At 39.2% G+C, this 20,207-nt stretch overlaps 1 protein-coding gene across 16 annotated transcripts in view; it reads right to left on the bottom strand.

Annotated features, from left to right (window-relative positions):
• IRAG1 (inositol 1,4,5-triphosphate receptor associated 1) overlaps positions 1–20,207 on the bottom strand; it is a 101,181-nt gene that overhangs the window by 60,689 nt on the left and 20,285 nt on the right. For 10 of the 16 annotated variants that reach the window (XM_042813584.1, XM_042813574.1, XM_042813591.1 and 7 more), the window contains exon 1: positions 3,285–3,361. The exons of 1 other annotated variant lie outside the window; for it this stretch is intronic. The gene's annotated coding sequence lies outside the window, so the exon portion shown is untranslated. Of the gene's footprint in view, positions 1–3,058; positions 3,202–3,284; positions 3,658–3,680; positions 3,841–20,207 lie in introns of those variants that run through there. 5 more of the 16 variants (XM_042813578.1, XM_042813580.1, XM_042813581.1 and 2 more) reach the window with 5 other exon arrangements.

Here is a 20,207-nt window from a genome sequence, read left to right as displayed (position 1 = left end):
TTTTACTCTGAAGCGAAGCCCCTAGCCCAGAAGATTATTGCGCTTGACCCAGCAGCCCAGAAGATAAGGGACACAGTACAATTCTTACGTAAATTGATTTATATTGCTTATGTTTATTAACTTTTCAACTGCTCTGTTCTTCTCAGAAATTGCAGGAACTAGCACAGCAGTCTCCACTGTATTAGTGGCTCTGTTTGAACAGTTATCACAACAGATATATTTCCATACATAGCAGGGGAAAGGACGAGTTTCTAAAAAATTGCTTTGTGTAATGACAGGATGCCACAGAATATGCTTTAAGAGTAGTCAGGGAAAGAAGCTTTCAGGGTCACACATGTACTTGACAGACACTGCCTGTCATGTTTGTGTGTTTAGCTCCCCCTTCTCTTTTTCCAAGCAACCTGCATTACCATAAAAAAATAAATAAAAAAAATAAAATAAAATTCTACAAGCCTTACTTGTCCAAACCCGTAAATGAACAGCATATCAACAGCATTCAGTGTCTCTGTTGGCTTACAATACCTAAAGACTTGAGGTGTTTTACATTCAAAGGCAAAACTTCTAGCAGGGCAGTTCTGATTTAGTCACGTTTTTTTAGTTTGCTTTTAAATCTTTAACATACTTCACATATTTAGTTACTTTTATTTGAAGTTAAATATCTCAAATGATTTTCCAGATTGTGGAGATAAAGAATAACTCTGCTGAAATAAAGAAAAATAAAGAAAAACCTGTCATCTACATACTGAGGAAGATAAACTACTGGGATGTTGACACAGCTCAAAAACTCCAACAAAACCTGGGTATACTAGCCTACTTGCTCTAAATATCAAATCCTTCTCTGGTTTTCAGAGTTCGTAGGACTTACTTTCCAGGGATAGAAACTCAGTTATTATTTCAAGTTTTTTCTTCACAACAGCCACAGTTTTCATTCTCCTTAACCTACCACTACACGCGTCCATAAACAAGAATTCTACAAATCTCTAATATCAGGAAGTAGATGAGGAAAGACAACTCCATAATGTGTGACAAACATATACCTATGATCCTTGAAATGAGAATGTCCCTTCTCAGTACCAACTTCTTAATCCTCAGTTGCCACAATCACCCTTACCTAGCTTTTCAAAAAGTGATTTGTCACCAAATTAGAATTAAAAGCTGACAGAGAGCAAGTAGTTCCGATCTTTACCACCAGCTTTTTCCATTCTCCTTTCACAGAATCACAGAATTGTAGGGCTTGGAAAGGAATTCTGGAGAATATCCAGACCAACCTCCTGCTGAAACAGGTTCCCAACAGTAGGTTACATAGGAATGTATCGAGGCATGTTTTGAATATCTCCAGAAAAGGAGAATCCACTGGGCAGCCTCTTACAGAGCTCTCAAAGTAAAGAATTCCCTCATCTTTCAGTTGATGAATTCTTAATTTTGACTGCTTTTGTTGCGACTCCAACATATAAAAAGATAAAAGGAAAGGAGGCATACAGGTTTTATGTCCATAACCAGCTTGTACCTTAATCCAGAGGGATACAAAGCAGATGGCTTTATGAAAGTTAAATACAAGGATAATCCTAGGACCCTTAGCACAGTGGTTATGTAAACACAGTTTTCACTGTGCACGAATGAACAAACTGTACTATTTGTATCAAATTACACATAAGCAGTAGTTGCTGAAATACTACAAAGTATTGCATTAGAAATATACACTTAGTTCATACTTAGAGGGCTTGGGCACATTAGTTATTCAAGTCTGTATACAGAGTTAAAAATAACTATTCATTAAAAATCTATACGCCTTCCTGATACTATCTAAATTGAGTTAAATGACTGCCTATTCATCACCAGTTAAGTAATTCAGACTAACAAACCAGAAGAGGGGTCTTTGGAGCCTTGAAAATACAGGAATATTTAAAGAATGAAGACTTCCTAGTATTAAGCATTTAACATATCAGACTTTCTTAATTTCCACTGTTAATTCTAATCAACTGCCTTAGATTTTTATGGGATTCATCAATAGATTGCAAAACTACCGGCTTGGTATCAATGTTGATTTGGGGTTTAATCTTTGATTTAAAACATGAAGATCAGCCAGATTAAACTTAGGGTAATATATTTTGCACTGACAACAGTACAGGAAAAGAAATAAAATTATGAGCCTTGAAACTGTGCCTGTATTGTTACAAGACACATTTATGGCATTCTCTTGAAGGTAGGTGAGCTTTCTTTAAAGTGATGTATACTTGTCATACCATGTATAAGTGCAGTAACTGTTATTACTTGCAGAGGAAACACTATTTTCAAAACTTTTAATTTTCCAATTTCTGCACTACATGAACCAATTTCGTAGCCTAATCACAAAAGAGAATTCTTCTGATGATTGCAGAGAATCTTTCACCAAATGGAACCATGCTACACGCAATTTGAAAATCTACACACTAACATGAGTTGTTGCTAATATGTTAGTAACTTGTCTGGAGGCTCAACAAGCACTTCCTTGTACCAACACCATTCTTACGTGGTGTTTATCTATTGAAAAGAAGCCTAATAAACATATTAATAAGACAAAAAGATGTATTTTAGTTAACTGAGAAAAATAACACTTCGCTCCAGAGTAGCTACTAAACAGCACAGGCAAAGCTGAAGAGTAAATTACCAGAAGGAGTAAATATTGTGATATTTCATATTAAAGCAAGCATGTTTTTTGTTTGATTTCCCCATCATTCCAATACAGCACTACAATTAGACAAGTCTATAGTGTTAATTTACCTCTAATGGGATTAAAACCAAACACCAAGTATAAAGGAATGGCTCCGGAAATGTCTTTTTAAAAGACAGGTTCCAGACACAAGTAGGTAATCCATCAAAAAGAACAATTTTGGCACTGTTAAACACAAAAACGTGGGAAGAAAAATCATGCAATACAATACTAAAGAAAAAAAAACAATCTGTTAAATATCTGTTCCTCTGTAACATATACTGCTGCTAATATTCTCTAATAATTAGCCCAATATAGATAACGTTATCTGTAAACCAAGTTGCCTTGAATTACTTACGGATCACATACCTTTGTTAATGAAACCTCAGTATAATTGACACAGCTTTTCCTTTTTTGTTCTTGTATAATCCCAAAAAGTACACAAGAAGAACTAGATGTCATGAATATCATCCACTTTTTAAGCAACTAAGATTTCTAAAAGGGACAGAATTTGACAGGGGCGAAACTTGGGAGGGGAAGAGACAGAAAGAAAGAACAAACAAACACTCGATATCATAACAACAAGGTACTGTACCTTTAAGGAGGAAATATGGTTCTGTTTTATTCCACAGCTGAAAAAGAGCTTATTCCTGGTTATAGAGATTACTTACCTAAAACTTCAGTTATTCCCCTTTTTCCCCTCAGGCCAGCCTCTCTTTCACTCTCGGGAGCTTTTACCATTTAAGGTCAATGTTACATCTGGCTCTAGTAAGTAAAGCTGAAGCAGTTTTTAACTCGGAGATCCAACAGGCTGTCTAACATTAGAATGAGAGTTTAAAATTAAAGCAATTCTTCAGAAAGCCTTTTTCTTGCCTCAAGGAATTACAGAATAAAAGGCTTTCCTATTCTGGCATAAGTACTCTTAAGTACAACGCTACGCAGGCATCCCGCTAACATTCTTAAAATTTGCAGCATATACGGCTCTACTTACTCATTTCTGATGAAAGCACACATGAAATACAGTTTACATACTGTTATGCTAACCCACAGTTCGTGTCTGTTGATGCTGGTAACAATTGCTTTTTTTCCTCATCTTCAAACAAAACCTAACTACTATTTAGTCTTTCTCCGTTTTTCTCCCCTTGGTCAGAAGGAGCCTAAATTAGGGAGTCAGTACAAGGCATGTGAACTTTTAAAGAACGTTGGCTTCAGTCCAGACATGGGCTCTGCTCTCCAGTTGCAAAGTATAATTCCTAATGAAATTCACTGAAGTTGCCTACATCCCATGAGAGATTCTAGCTACAAACGGAGCAGGAAGACAAGAAAAAAAGACAAAACATTTACTAAAATATATTTGGATATCTGCAGGAAGATGACATGAATGTTGACAGCTCCCAGCTCAGAAACAGATGCAGATCTTTCTCCTATAGCTAATTAAGATATTTTTTTCCAATTATTGAGTTTTAAGTCACTAATTATAAGCAAGCCAAGTCCTCTCCAAAAAACTTCTGCAGTTCAAGTGGGGACATAAGAGCTGTGAGGGGGAAATATCACAAAAGAGAATGCAAATATGTATGAAGTGACTAGTTAGAGTTTCAGAAGGAACACACCCGGCTGCTTTAGGAGAATAGAGAAAATTATGATCTTGAGTTATCAGCCATTACTAAATAGAAATGAATAAAAGCATCAAAGAAGAAAAAAGATCCGAAAAAAAAGGAAGGATTTGGTTGTCCTGGATTACATCCATATAGGAGTGATGGGTGGAAACATGAAGATGCTTGCAGGAAGTATGTTTCAGAATGAGCTGATTCCAACATATCACTACCATTCTAATTGGGAAATAAAGGGAAATAAAAGGACTAGGCATCTCATTTGTGTCATATGAGACTTGAGCTTGAATTAGGAAATACAGTACTCTACATTCAAGACATTCTTTGCTCCCAAAAACCAACATAGGAAAAAATATTCTGAGAAACTTTTAACAACTTCATTTAAACTTCCAAGGTGATGAAAGTAAATAGGCATTTCAAAAAAACATTTCAGGTTTTGATGTCATTTGCACTATTCACTGCCCTCTCCACAAACATTTTAACTCATCTCTCATCTTCTTGGATTACTATTTTAATACTCACAAATTTAAGATCGTGCCCAGCATGCTTACAGTCTCTTATTTAGTTGATTGAAAATCCAGAAGTTTCTTGCCAGAATCTGTAATTTATCATTTTTCAGCTTAATTTTTTCAGAGTTTCCCTACAAGTGTAACATGCTGCACTTGAATGTGGCAAAAGTTGTATACTTAAGTCTGCATCTGTGACTGCTTTGAACTCAGTTTGGGAAAGAGCAAGTTACTTATTGCTTGGTAAGGAAACTGATTACTGTTATTGATCATTTGTCTGGCATCCTATACCACCACTGGCCAAATTTAGCCAAAATCTACTGAGTAATGGAAATCTCAAAATATATTCAGGCTCCTAGAAACTTCATGAAGCCAGCAGCTTACTATGGGATAAACCTAGAGTGACTGAGTAACAATTTTTTTGGCCCATCTATTTGCACCACGCAAACATGACTTCTATGGCTCAGATGGTTGTATAAGAACAGAGGGGACACAAAGAAGGTCTTGGAGGTACTGACAAGGAAAATGCAGCTTCCATCAACATTCAGCTCCTGGAACTGCTCGTATATTCTTGTACCTAACATCTTCATTTGGAGATTTTTCACCCACAGATTTGTTCAATGTATCTGAATGCTCTCTGGATAAAGTAAATGAAAATTGTTAGCTAAAAACCTAATGCTTTTGAACTAGAGAATATCGACACCTAAAGCTCAATTACTTTTAACTATGGTCTTAAAGTTGCACAAAGGAGGCACAGTTACATACCATAAAAACATTTTTCATTTAAAATCGATTATATTTCCTAAGATCTAACGATAACACCTTGTTAAACATTTTGAAAGAGATGCCTGCTAGCATAAACAGCAGTGAACATTTTCCCTTTCACACACACCTTTCTCACATTATTCAAATATTTATGTTGCTAATATTACGAACGTGTTCCCCAGAAAAAGCATGAAATTGGTTTCTTTTCTTTAGTAAGTATAATCAACTATGTCACAACAGCAAGATGCAGCACCCTGGGAAATACACACACTGACAGAAGGATCTATATTTCTCCAGCAGTTAACATCCGATTTCCTCGATTTCTCCATCTCTGTGTCTTAAGATGCACAGCAGTATTATCAGTACAAACTTCAGGAGCTGGACTTCCTAGGTTTAAGGTTGTTTGCCTTTGAAAATGTGAACATAAGCACCAAGAGCATACTCATCTTGAAACAATTCAGAGAGGATCTTCATTTTTGGGGCACAATCTTTTTTGTGTGAAAGTTTCTGTTGTTGTTCGTGCAACATAAGATAAGTAAACTTGCAAAAATTTTTTTCTAGATTTGACTTTAGTTGGGCAGTAAGAGCAAGAGAACTAACTCAAAAGTCTGATTTCAGTAGAAATCATGTTTTCATTTGAGCTTTCAATGGGCTCACTATAAAGCTGAAAATTCTTACTTACTATATACGTAGAAAGTAATGCCTATGAAAAAATTATGTAAGAGTTTCCACATTATTTGGACACCTCAGGACACATGGTATTAAAATGCCACATATTTTTTACCTTTTCTGCCCATAAATAATCATCAATCACATGACAAAGAAGAATGTTATGTCTGTTAAAAAAAAAGGCAAATGGCAAGACATAGTAGTATCTCTATTCTATGATCATTTACTAAAATATAAAGATTGCTAAAGAGGCAAGATAAAAATTTCCAGAAGTAGTATTTGCACTTAAAATTGGAACTCTATTATATGGTCTATTATATGTCCGGAATGTATTTCTATCAGTCACAACATCACAAACACCAGTGAGATTGACAGTTTTCTTTATTGAACCAATTGCACAAGGCATTCTCATCTTATCTCTCCTCAACTGTATGGAAAAACTAATTAGAGTCTCAAGTTTATGCCCAGGATTTCCTGGGTGCTTTCATTTTCTCACACTTTGTATTACATTTTTAAATATGTATCTTTGTTCAGATCTGTGTTTCCTTAGTTGTATGCTACTTCTGCCATAGTGCATAGCAAATTGAATCTTGTCATCAAATACGATGGCATCTGTTACACAGGTCTCCTGAATGTATGCAACTAGAACTGTGTGGCAAATCATATCTGATAGACTGATCTGTACAAGATGAAAATCTGAAGATATGGATCTGGTAAGTAAATCTATTAGAAAAAATACACAAGGCAAAGCAAGCAGTAAGCATTCCACATCCAGAGCTCACTCATTCTGCTGAATACCAAATCCCAAATAGAACCTAGAGTACTTCATCTAAGATGTATGCTGGTTCAACAGGATTGTATTAGCCAGCTTTTACTGTGTCAGTCATGTGCAGCTGTATTATATTATTATTTAAAAAAACCTTTACTTTTAATAAGGTTTATGCAGCAACTTTTCTAGATGAATCTTCTGAAAGACAGGGCTGTTTAGTTAGTTTGGTTTTTTTTAATTATTATTTCCAACTTTCTACAGTAAGAGTACTAAATATGAATCAGAAATTTAAATTTGAAAGATTGTGTAATGGCAAAAGAAAACAAGAGCCTTCAGAACACAATCAGGAGACATACATTATAACCCAGTCATTTTACAGAAAACTTTTATACTGACAGGAAAGTAAATTAAGTTTTCTTTAAAGTCATACAGATAATCACATAAAGTAGTCTCAGATATGTGGGAAGATATTTGAAATGAAGAGAAATACTCAAGTGCTTGCAAAATCTTACCAATTAAATCATCCAGTCTTCTTATTTAAAAAGCTAACATTTTTCTCAGTCCTAAAATAATCAACTATTTATCTCTATATGAGAAACAGTGAGTCCAAAAAACAACATGTCAATCTGCTTACTCCCATCCATTGCCAGATAATCAAAAATGATCCAATGTGTCAAACAGTTTAATGGGCCAAGTCTTTCTGGACAAATACAGAGCAGTTATAGAAGCCTCTATATTTCCATTTCATATATTTCAGTTCTCCCCTTCCGCCCCCCTTCTTTAAGGCACCCGTTTTAGAAGTGAGGTTCCTAATAAGTCCCATATTACAATGTTTTTAGTAGCTTACTGGAAAAATAAAAGATAAAAGAGTAACATAATTTTAAGTCTCTGCAGTCAATTTAGTTATGATTCCAAACTCTTAACATGAGTTGTTTTCTGAGATTCAGCTTTTTTCCCACTTTAAATAATTTAAACCTTAGCATGTACGCATTTGTTACGTTCGTAAGCAACCATATTACATCCTATGGAAAAAGTTTTTGGAAGATGATCCAAATGAGAAAAGATTCCACTAGTATTTTTGACATACAAATATTTCAAATAGCGAGCTTTTTCAGTCACAGGAAATATTCTGGAATACTGACACAATCACAGCCACTGAGTAATTTATCCATCAAGAAAAGGTCAGGAAGTAATTATAGAAAAGTTGAAGATGTTAATATTAACTGTGACTAAGGTCCGTCTCACCTTGCTTGTGAGAAGTTCAGCAGAACTGAAATATCATGAGGGTGAAGAAAAGATTGCTCAGGATGACAGACTTCTACTTCCATGTAGACGTGCACATAATACCATACTGTTGTACTCCAAGATACACATGAAGAAGACTAGTGTACTGGATTCTAATCTAGTTCAAAATACTGAAGTTACAATACAGTATAAATACTGAATTCAGGAAGAAGCTTGGACTGATTTGATAATTTAATCCAAGAAAAAGGAAATTAAAATATTGCAAGAAGATCTTCTAATCTCTAGAAAGAAAAGCACGACTTCACTTTTGCTTAGGAAAAGGGTGCAAAACAGACATTCACGGACTTTGAGCTGACATACCTCTGCTAAATAAATCCTAAATAATAATTCTTAACCACATGACATAAGGATTTATGACATTTTAGACATAAGGAAGAACTTTTTCTCTCAGAGAGCGGTCAGGCACTGGAATGGCTGCCCAGGGAGGTGGTAGAGTCACCATCTCTGGCAGTGCTCAAGAGCCATCTGGTTAAGGAGCTACGAGAAATGGTTTAGTGCTTGTGGTAGTAATGGTAATAGAAGGACAGTTGAACTAGATCACCTTGCAGGCCATTTCCAACCTCACGATTCTATCATTATAGGAAACTTGATATATCCACACACATTGATCCAGCACACACTGGTGATGGACACAGTAACTGATCTACATTTCTACAATGTTTCCATTGTAAAAACAAAACAAAACAAAACAAAACAAAAAATGCTGCAACTCTAGCCAGAGAGTAACCTTGGTTAATATATTTTTTTTTTCCCTCCAATATTGGAACTTCACTCTGTCACTTATTATAAAATTTCTAAGCAATTCATGAAGAAAAATAGGATAGACAAGTTATTCCAGCTCAATCAGTGTAATGTAGGAGAAAAGCTTTGTTAATTCATGTTTCTGGGGATTATATAGCTGCTGCTATGAGACTGATGCAGAACACCTTGGGTTGTTTATGTCTTTGTACTCTTCCTCAACTGAGAAATCTTAAGCAATGCAAGAAAAAATACAACAAAATAAAATAAAGAAAAAACAAATAAGCCAGTAAAATAAAATGGAAAAAGAAAGTATATTAATGGTAACCTTCCTGGCTGCTCAGCAGTCCTGCAGTTTCAGCTTCATAAATTTGAGAAATTTTTAATCAATTTGGTTAAAATAATCTGCTTCAGAACATAGATTTTTCAGCCAGTGTGGTTCAAATATATACAAAAAAATCAAATATATAATGAATGTTTATGTACCCTGAATATACACAATAACCTTTATTTACTTATTTAAAGCAGTTATGTGGTGCTCTGCTGGTTGAGGATTCAAACTGTGGATGCAACCAAGACTTCTACTTGTTTCTTTCAAATTACCTATTTTTCTTGTTGTTTTTATTAAAGTCTCAGAAGAATTTTACTAAGCACATGCTAAGAGTTCATCATTGAAGTTTTTGTTTTAATACAGTGCTAATTGATGATGCATATTCAATATCACCACATACCATTTTCTTCAATGAGACTTGTCTCAATCTAGCAATTGAACACAAACTCCAGACTCGGTGAACTGCAGAGTTTCTATTAGAGCCCTTATTGGATCCTCTGTTCTTTTCTGTCACATGAGATCTAAGGCATGTTTGTAACAATGCCAGCCACTCATGGTTCACTATGCTTCCACTTCCTTATTTATGTTGTGCATGTACGTAGTTAACTATCTGCCTGCCTTGTAGAAAGAAGCACAGAGTGGAGAATGTTGGGGTTAACAGAATAATTCATTTTATTTTTCCTGGGTTCCTACAATAGTAACTGTTGAGTGTAGGAGCCATGCCAACATTTAAAAGAAATCATTTCCAGTGAGAATTTTTGCCAGATCACCCTTAAAGCACCCTGCATTTCTACTGTGCCTCCAAAATAGCCTAAATCACACTGATGATTTGCTGCAAAGATATACCAGTATAAGACCAATATTTCTTTTCTGTCCACTCTTTTCCAGCCCCCTTTTCATCCTTCCTTCCTCTGCTCTAGAGGGCACATTTATCATATCACCTCATATGACCTAAAATCTACTATTTTTCCCCTACATTCTGTCTATCTTTCACAAGAAATTTTAAGTCTTTAACAGGAGCCTTGTGTAAAAGAAATCAACACAAAAATGTCATAAGCATCGTTATTTAAAATTGTCACAACACATTGGACTTTTACTGAATTACTTTTACTAATAAGTGTATATTCTGAGCTATATCATGCCATGCTTTAATAAGTTAATGAAACCTTCAGCATTGTATTTTAAGAACCAATAAAATTATTATTGGCATTTTGTTTGATAGCATCTCTTTTATAACAGACAATCTCAATCCACATCTGTCTCAGATCTTCCTTCCAACTACTAATTCATAACAGAAAAAAAAACCCAAACCAAGTCAAAACCAAAACAACAACTTTATTTACAGCTATCCACCTCTAGGAAGAGGACATACAAATAATAGTGGATATTCAAGAACCTAGTAACTTTGACAAGCAATGATAATCTGGAATTGAGAGTTTATCTAAATGTTAAGCTACTCTCCAGTCTTACATTCTGATGCTGTCATTTTAGTAACAAAATAAGCGCAGATACATCTGACACAAAAACATGACATTTATAATGAAACAAAAAATATTTCAACTGTGTTGATGAGTGTACTTATGTCAGTGAGTTAAAGATGGGTAACGTATCTGGGCTTGTGCTAGTACTACGCCACAACAACTCCTTTCAAAGCAGAAGGTACCAGCACTCTTTCAAGTACAGGGCTTTTTGAACTCTTCGTATATCCTTCCTCCAGTAGTGTGAAACAGATCAGACACAGACTCCCTGTTTTGATGATAGAGAAGCAGTGAAACAGTACAGGTTGAAAGCCACTCTACTTTCCACCAGATACCCCCCAGATGTACTGATGAACATCTGGGCTTTCACCAGAAAGATGGTAACTGACAGCAACTTTGCAGCTGAAGCCCCCTTATTCCACTCTGAAGGGTGTTCTAACACAAACACGAGCTCAAATCCTCTTAACAATGCACTGTATTCTCAGGAAGACAAAAGCAGCAAAAATAAAAGCATCCTCCAATCTACCCCACAGTGATGAGGATAGCACTGGCTTTGACAGATGAATGTCTTCCCAAGAAGAATTTACACAGCTTTTACCAGGGGGCAGAATAAATCTGTTCAACATTGCTTCATCATTATTCTCTCTTTACTGACAGCTTCATTGTATTTGCAGCAGATTGTTTCAGTTACAAAAATTATCAGTATTCCTTTTCCCCAGAAATGCTCCTGCTGTTTCACTTGTGTTGATCACATGGCACTGCAAAGTGTTTGAGGTGCTGTCTGCCTTGTGAAAAGTGATATTCTTGCCAGAGGTGCCTGCAAAGTTCTCAGACATAGCTTGTTGATCTAAGTTTATGACTTCCCACCCCATCCCTGACTGGGAGCCGCTAAGCAGTTCTGGCTTCTCTTCCCTCTGAAGTCTGGCTACTGTACAAGGTAATCCAATTATATGTTCTCTGTGGGAAGAACTGGAGAATAAAAGGCAGCTGCAGGCAAAGTCACAAAACAGGGATGGGTATCAGCTGTGAACTGTCCAAATGCACAGCAGAAGTGCTGAGTTGTGTTATATCGAGAAAGCCAAATTATGTAGCTATAGAATTACAGCACTCCAGGCAGCCTGAGATTGGAATATAATTCACCCGTCTCCAAGTTATTGCTTCAAGCTATTGCAAATGTACTTCTAAGTTCTCTCATTTGACTTAACTTAAAGTTGAAAGGGGAAAAAAAAATAAGATTATATTTATCTAGTGAAGCAATAGAAATTTAAAAAAAAAGACAACAAAAGTTATTTCCTCAAGGAAAATAACATGCTTGGCAGTTTTCATCCCTGTCCCTCCATTGAAGCATGCACTACTTTTAAATAGTTTTACCTGCACTAAGAAGCTTTCAACTGTGTGATGTAAAGGAACTTGCCCAAATAGTCCAAGAAAAATATTTTGTCTTTGTCCTTAATATAAATACCCAAAATAAGCCTCATTCCTGCCCGCATCCTCAGAACGCTCATGATGCTCTTTCATATCAGAACCAGCTATGCCAGATACTTGGTCTGCAAACTGAAAGCCTCTGCATTGCAGTACTTTTAAAATAGCTTTACCAATATAATGACACTTTCTTGATTTGTCTGCTTTGCTTGTTTTTTGTCTTTGTTTTTAATTCATGTTGTTAAAATCTTCAAATAGCTACAGACTTCAGTTTGTATGATGATATACATGGAGAACCAAGTCTAAAAAGAAAAGTAGGTAAAAGACTTTATACACCATTACAAGCATAAAATACCCCAGACCAAAGGCATTTATCTAAAAATACCTATCAAAATATAAAAGTAAGTTTAAACAAATAAGTGAAATAGCCCAAGAGGAAAGTATAGCATAAAATTTTCCTCAGCTTTAACTTGACCATGTGCAAAGACTCACACTAATATGCAATTTCTCAGGCAAGTCACAGGAACTTCAGGACAATGCTTTTAGCTGTTAAAAGAATTCAACTCTTGCAAGGAACAATAATAAGTTGTGGAAACCAAAGGCTGTTCACATATGTATAGGAGAATGAAGGTACAGCATTATAAAAAAGGAATGTTAAGCAGACATAGCTCTAAAGACAGACAGCAAGATACATACTTAATAAAAACAGGATTATAGAATGTTTTACTGATTATACATTTGAATTAAAAAAAAATATATATAAATATATATATATGTAAAAAACAAGAAAATCTTCAGTATTAACCAGGAGTGGAAAGAGAAAAATTAAAATCACTGAAGTCAGATCCTAACTTCCAACCCCTAAAAACAAACAAACAAACAAACAAAAAAACCAACACACATACACACAGAAATATGATTCAAACTTTCCAAATCTGAAGACATTTTTTTAACCATTTCCAAACAATTCAGAGACAATTAGAGAAATCCCCACATTCTACATTTAAATAAGTTATATATGTAAAATTAAGAATGGGAAGAAATTGACTAAAGATCTCCCTTATAGCTAGCAGACTTCTTATTAACAGCAGGATGATGGTGTTTCTCCTCTAGGAATAATTTTATTCCACCTCTACCAACCTTCACCGAATTCAATATTACTGACTTAAAACAACCCTTCTGGACTTGGCAGTTCTAAGTGTCCTAGGACAAATACAGCTAAGTCGACTTTGAGAAAGATAACGAGCGCAGCCAATGGATTACAATAACAATTACATTTGTGCTGCCATTGCTCAGCTAATATGTGGGGTAGCTTATTTCTGCTCCCTAGCTACCCATGCCATGTGCTAGTGTGATGCACACAGGGCTACAGCTTTTATAAATCCTTGCAAGACAAATAGTCTGAAACAGAAGGAATTATTCTACTTTCATTCAACCCTTGTGCAATCCTGCATTAGTCTTCATATAGAGTCAGATTTGATGGAGCGTTATGTTCAATTCATAATCTAAATAAACTGATTAATGTAAGACCAGAATTGAACTGAAAGGAAAACATCCACCCCAAAATTTTACCTTACCTTGCTGAAGTCTCTTTCTTTCATTTAAGATGGATTCTTCACAGATAGAGATAATGCAACAATTCAAACATAGAAGATATGAGTATCTAAAAAATTTTTTATCCAGAACAACACGAGAAGCGCTAAAACGGCGAAACTTTCCAAAAATGTTGTCACCCTTATTCTCTGTACCAGCAAGAACATAGCATCTGTATTTGTCTTCTATATAACTCAGGCAACAATATCCTGGCAACCACATTTCAATGGAAGAAATCCAGGTAATTAAAATGACTACATCTAGCATCCACCTCTTTATCATCCCACTTGATAGGCGAGACTTACTCATTTGGGAAGTGATGTTCCAAAATCTGCTACACACAGTTAAGTAAGTTGTTATGTCTCTGAGCTATAGTGGGGTCTTTAATTTCAGATGCCCATTTAACTGCCTGTTTCACAGTACTGTTTCTGAGATTGTCAAAAATTGCTGTTTGGTGTGTGTCATACTTGTTAAACACGTGCAGAGTTTGGTGGATTTCACTACACTTCATTGATGAGTTTAGGATTTTGATGTATGATGTACGAAGGCTAAAAGGCTTAAGTTCACTGTGACAATAAAACTACTTGCAGCATTAACATTCTACTATTAATAGAAGCCTTGGCTTCCACAACTCTTCAACTGCACAGCTAATGCCATTTTGTAAGCCAAATCTCTACTAAATTAAACTATGAAATGAGAGCTCAATAGCACAGAATTTCTCAGTTCACTGCTTTCCGAGGGCATAAAAGGAACTGTTAAGGCCTTCTGTTGATATTTGGAGACTTCAGCAGTCAGTGCCTCAGGAACAGAAATGAGAAGTGACTCTGCAACAAGACACAAATAAATCATTGTGGACATGGTTTACACCACTCTTTAACAGACCTCAAAGTGACATTAATGCACAAAAGTGATCCCTGCATTTTGATATTGGGATGCATAAATTTAACTATAGGAAAGGATTTTATCTGAGCACGTACACTCACACTCACTACATGTAATGCTCAGTTCCCAAGCATAAAAAAACCCAACATGTTATGACAGCAGAACACATATTAAAAGACAGGCCTTAGAGGGACAGCACCCTCAAACTGGCAAAACAGAACTGATAATCTACAGAAATGCTTGAAGTTTCTTTGCACTGTATCACCTTACATTTATCCTACATAATTAAAAGTGTTGCAAGTGGAATATTTTGTTCTCATTTCTGTTATCCAAGCTACATCTGTTAATCCATGCTACATTTTAGCAGGCACATACATTGGAGAATCTCATGGGTAAGAAGGGAAGAGGAAGGGGTTGGGAAAAAAGGGATAAGGAAAACAGCTTTCTCCTCCTCCTTTCTCAGTCTGATACACTGGTCCCTTTTTCAATGCTACCTTCACAGCTCTAATCATCACACTATGTTTTTAAAGGACAAAATGAAGTAGATTAGATTCTAGTAATGATATTTTACCCATGTAAGAGACTACTGTAACACAGTAGACCTTAAGGGTGAATAAAGTTCAGTTTGAATGATATACAAGTCATACAAAGCCCTGCAAATAAATATAGAAGTAGTGCCAGTTTCTTTCTTAAGGAATCACAGATAAAACAGCCTTGAAGCAGTCTATCTACATCTGCTCACACACGTATTTACTTTTTCTTCTCACCTCGCAATTTACCTGGCCAATAATGCAAAAACACTTTCCATATTTGATTACACGCGGTATCAATATCATCTCAACTCCTACCAAACAGCTATTGTAGTGAAACTTGAGATATGACATTAACAAAAAAAAAAAAAAAAAAAAAAAAAGAAAACCTGAAAGCATTTTCAAGCTCATAGCAAAACAAGAAATAGACGCATAACACACACACACACCATCTCCTAAGTTGCTCCTGGATTCTGCATATGATGCCCCCCCTCCATTAGAAGGGGGAAGGATTTTCATTAGAAATCATGAAGTGGTGCAGCTTTTGCTACAATACCAGAACAGATCAGGCTGCTGCCATTCAATCTCTGTAAGTACAAAGACTACTTGAAATGGCTGACTACTTGAAAGTGACCTTTCCTTACAGGAGAGGTGCTCCAGCCCTCTGATCATCTTAGTGCCCTCCTGTGGACCCACTCCAAGAGCTCCATGTCCTTCCTGTGCTGTGGGCCCCAGGCCTGGACACAGCACTGCAGATGGGGCCTCACAAGAGCTGAAGAGGACGATCACCTCCCTCTCCCTGCTGGCCACCCCTTTTTAACGCAGCCAAGAACACAGCTGGCCTTCTGGGCTGCAAGCACACACTGCCAGCTCACGTCCAGCTTCTCATCCATCAGGACCCCCAAGACCTTCTCCGCAGAGCTGCTCTCAAGGAGATCTTCCCCCAGTTTGTACCAATACCTGGGATTGCCCCAACCCAAGTGTAGCACCCTGCACTCGGTCTTTTTGAACGTCATTAGGTTTTCACGGGCCCACTTCTCCAGCCTGTCCAGGTCCCTCTGAATGGCTTCCCTTCCTTCCAAGGTATCAACTGCACCCCTCATCTTGGTGTCATCCACAAACTTGCTGAGGGCGCACTCGATGTCATCATCTATGTCATTAATGAAGATGTTCAAGAGCACTGGTCCCAAAACTGACCCCTGAGGGACAGTGCTTGTAGACCACATCTACACAGTAGTTCTTGCAGCACACAAAAAAATGAGCATTACCTGAAGAATTTTTCAATTGCTGCTGAACTGTCAGCAAGAGGGGAAAGAAATTTCCAGTTTGGTGTAGTATGGAGTAAACGTATTAGTGGCATTGTAATTCAGAAGGGAGATAATGGATAAAAAAGATAATGGATAAAACTTGTGACAGCAAGTAGTATCCATACTGTTAAGGAGAAGACCAGTTCTGTACTATTATTAGAGCAGAGTTTGCTTTCAATAACAGATTTGGTTAGTAAAGCAAGATGCAATTATCTTCTATTCCGATGAGGAGATAGGGAGTGAGACTCTGAAAAGAAGAAACACAGACATTCATAAACTACTAGCAGTAGCTCACAAGGGACAGAAATCTACTCCTGCAATATTCAACTGAACCCTCGCTGTGATGTGACCTACGTAGCTGCAACCACCACTGAACTGCTATTGCCTTTGCACGCACATTGAAACAGACATGTTTCTATGTGCTATTCAGTAGCGAGCACTGCCAAAAAATATCATAATCAATACCATATCTTATTGTTTTTCACGTCCCTTGCCAAGTTCAGTTCTGCCTGCGCCTTGGCTTCCCTGATCCCACGTCTGCATGTCCAGACGGCATCCCTGTACTCTTCCCAGGTGACACAGCCTTGTTTCCAGAGCTTGTACACCCCTTTCTTCGCCCTCAGTTCTCTCAGCAGGTCCTTGCTGAGCCATGCCGGTTTCCTACCTCACCTGCCCACTTTCTTATTCAGAGGAATGGAGACCTCTTGTGCTTCCAGGAGGGCATCCTTGAAGAGCAGCCAGCTCTCCTCCTTGTCTTTGAGGGCAGCGCGCCAGGGGATCTTGGCCAGCAATCCATTGAGTAGCTTGAAGTCTGCTCTTCTAAAGTTCAGTGTCCTGATCCTGCTCTTTGTCAGGCCCACATCGCTTGAGATCACAAACTCAACCAGGGCGTGGTCGCTGGAGCCCAGGCAGCCTCCGACCTTGACGCCTTTGATGATCTCCTCGGCGTTGGTGAGCAGCAGGTCCAGCAACGCTTCACCTCTGGTCGGTCTGTCCAATACCTGAACCAGAAAGCTATCGTCGATGGATTCCAAGAGCCTTCTGGAGCTCTTGCAGCTCGCTGTGTGGTTTTCCCAGCAGATGTCCGGATGGTTGAAGTCCCCCACCAGGACAAGAGCCCGTGAGCCAGACATCTCACGCATCTGGAGCAAGAAAGCCTTGTCAACAGCCTCCCCTTGATCAGGTGGTCTGTAGTATACCCCTAACACCAGCTGACCTATATTAGTCCCATCTCTAATCCTAACCCACAGGCTCTCAACCTGTTCCTGACTGTTTCTCATAGGGAGCTCCTCACAGTTTATCCAGTCTCTGACATAGAGAGCAACTCCCCCACCCCTCCTACCTCGCCTATCTCTCCTAAAGAGTCTATAGCCATCGATGGCAGTATCCCAATTGTGGGAGTCATCCCACCATGTTTCTGTGATAGCGACAAGGTCATAACTTTCCGAGTGCATCACAGTTTCCAGTTCCTCCTGCTTGTTACTCAGGCTGCGTGCATTGGTATAAAGGCACTTCAGCCGGGCTATCCGTCTCGCCACCTTTATAAGGGATCTAGGATCCCCTAGAACAGCAGCATCCCCAGCATCCCCCTGACCTACTCCTTCCCTATGCACTCTGCCGTCATTGCCCGTGGAGTTTGGTACAAGCCCTCAAATGACCCGTTCAACCCCAGCAGCCCTTATTTTGTCCCCTTCCCCCTTCATTCCTAGTTTAAAGACCTGTCAATGAGTCCCGCTAATTCTTCAGCTAAGATCCTCTTACCCCTCAGGGACAGGCTGCATGCATCAGCAGCCATCATGCCAGGTGCAGTGTAAATTGCCCCATGGTCAAAAAAGCCGAAATTCTTGCATCTGCACCAGCTCTTAAGCCATCTATTTAAGAGTTGGGTATTTTGGATCCTCCCTGTACCTTTCCCTGACACCATGGGCATAGAAGAAAAGACCACCTGCACCCCAGCACCTTCAAGTATTCACCCCATTCCCCTGAAGTCTTTCTTGATAGACCTCAGGCTTTCCTTATCAACTTCCTCGCCGCCAGCCTGAATTATTAAAAGTGGGTAATAATCTGAAGGCCGAATCAACCCAGGAATTTTCTTTGAAATGTCCCTGACCTGTGCCCCAGGAAGGCAGCACACCTCTCTGCGGGTAGGGTCGGGCCGGCATATAGGGCCTTCTGTTCCTTGCAGAAGGGAGTCGCCTATGACAATCACCCTTCTGTCCTTACGGGTAGAAGCAGTCTTGAGGCTTGGGGGCGACCGCTTCGCCTGAGGCAACCTCACGGGGGAACCTATCTCTGCGCTCTCACTCATCCCCCCCTCAAATTCCAGGGCCTCAAACCTGTTATGCAGAGGCACCTGGGGAGCCGGGGATGGTCGGGATGGGGGATGCCCCCTCCGCCGAGCAGGTACCCGTTTCCACTCCTCCTCCCTTCTCATATTGCTGTTTGGGGGAAGAGAGGACAGGGGGCTCGCTGAAACACTGTCAGCTGGCTGGTTCCCCTTTACCAGGTGTTTGTAAAGTGGCAGGGGCTGACGTGCTCCGTGAGGAGCCTCGTCTGTGTGCCGAGAACCTGAGGTTGAGAGGGACTGACACCACCAGTCAATCTCCCTCTCACACTCTTTTATAGTCCTCAGCCTCTCCACTTCCTCCTTCAGGCTAATCACAAGGCTGAGCAAGTCATTCAATTGCTCACACCTTATACAAGTGCTGCCTCCTTCATGTGGCATTGCAAAGGCCAGGCTGTGGCACTCCTCACAGCCAGCGACCTGCACGCTAGCATCTCGTGATGGTATCTCTGTCTGAGTCGCCACACACTTCTTACCATTGTTCTCCCCTCTATGCATGCACCAGACCTCAGTCTGGCTCTGGACCGTCTTCTTGGCTACTGTCTTTCTGCTGCGTGTGCTCGGGACCTCTGCATGGGTCTTCACAGTTTTTTTGTTTGAAGCCTTCTGCCAGGGTGCACCCATGGCAACCAGCAGGCTCACTAACTCAACAAGAAAGTCCTAAAGGGGGACAAGTGATCGGCCCTGCCCTGCTGCTCCCTACCCTCACACTGTTGCTGGGTTCGCTAAGTGCCCTGGCACTTACCACCAATAGCAATAACAAGACTCCTTGCAGGGGAGTCCAGACAGGGGTAGCTTACAAAAGCACCACGTTAAGACAGCCTGGGAGATAGCTGTACTACCTCCTCTGCTGTGCCTCAGGTGGGCAACGACACGTCGCTGCCCTCTCGAGGGCTTTTTGTAGGGGCGATCAAGGGCTGCTTCCGGTTTGCGCCCGTTTAAATCTCCCGCCGTTGCCTTGGCAACGCCCACGCTGCGTCAGCTGCTCTCGCGAGAGTAGCTCGACTGAGAGCGGCGTCCGCACGGTTGCCGCGGGAATCCTCGATGAGGAAGGCGATTAAAATCCCCCTGTGCCTCGCTAAAAGTCGCGGCGGTTCTGCCAGAGACAGACTCAAGGCGGGCCCTTCCTCATTCCCCGTCCCTGTTTTGCACTGGGATTGCAGGCTTACGGTTTAGCTTCCCGAAAGAACTAGACGCAACAACTGCTCATTTGAGGGTGTGTGGATGTTTATTGGAATGTTTATGCCCAGATCCCCCCGCGCCCTCTCT

This window comes from Centrocercus urophasianus, unplaced genomic scaffold (genome assembly GCF_019232065.1).
Source record: "Centrocercus urophasianus isolate 14NV4802_14NV808 unplaced genomic scaffold, USGS_Curo_1.0 seq_14, whole genome shotgun sequence".
In the NCBI taxonomy this organism is placed as follows: Eukaryota; Metazoa; Chordata; class Aves; order Galliformes; family Phasianidae; genus Centrocercus; species Centrocercus urophasianus.
The sequence above is the reverse complement of the archived record's forward strand: the minus strand, read 5'-3'. Positions and strand labels throughout refer to the sequence as shown.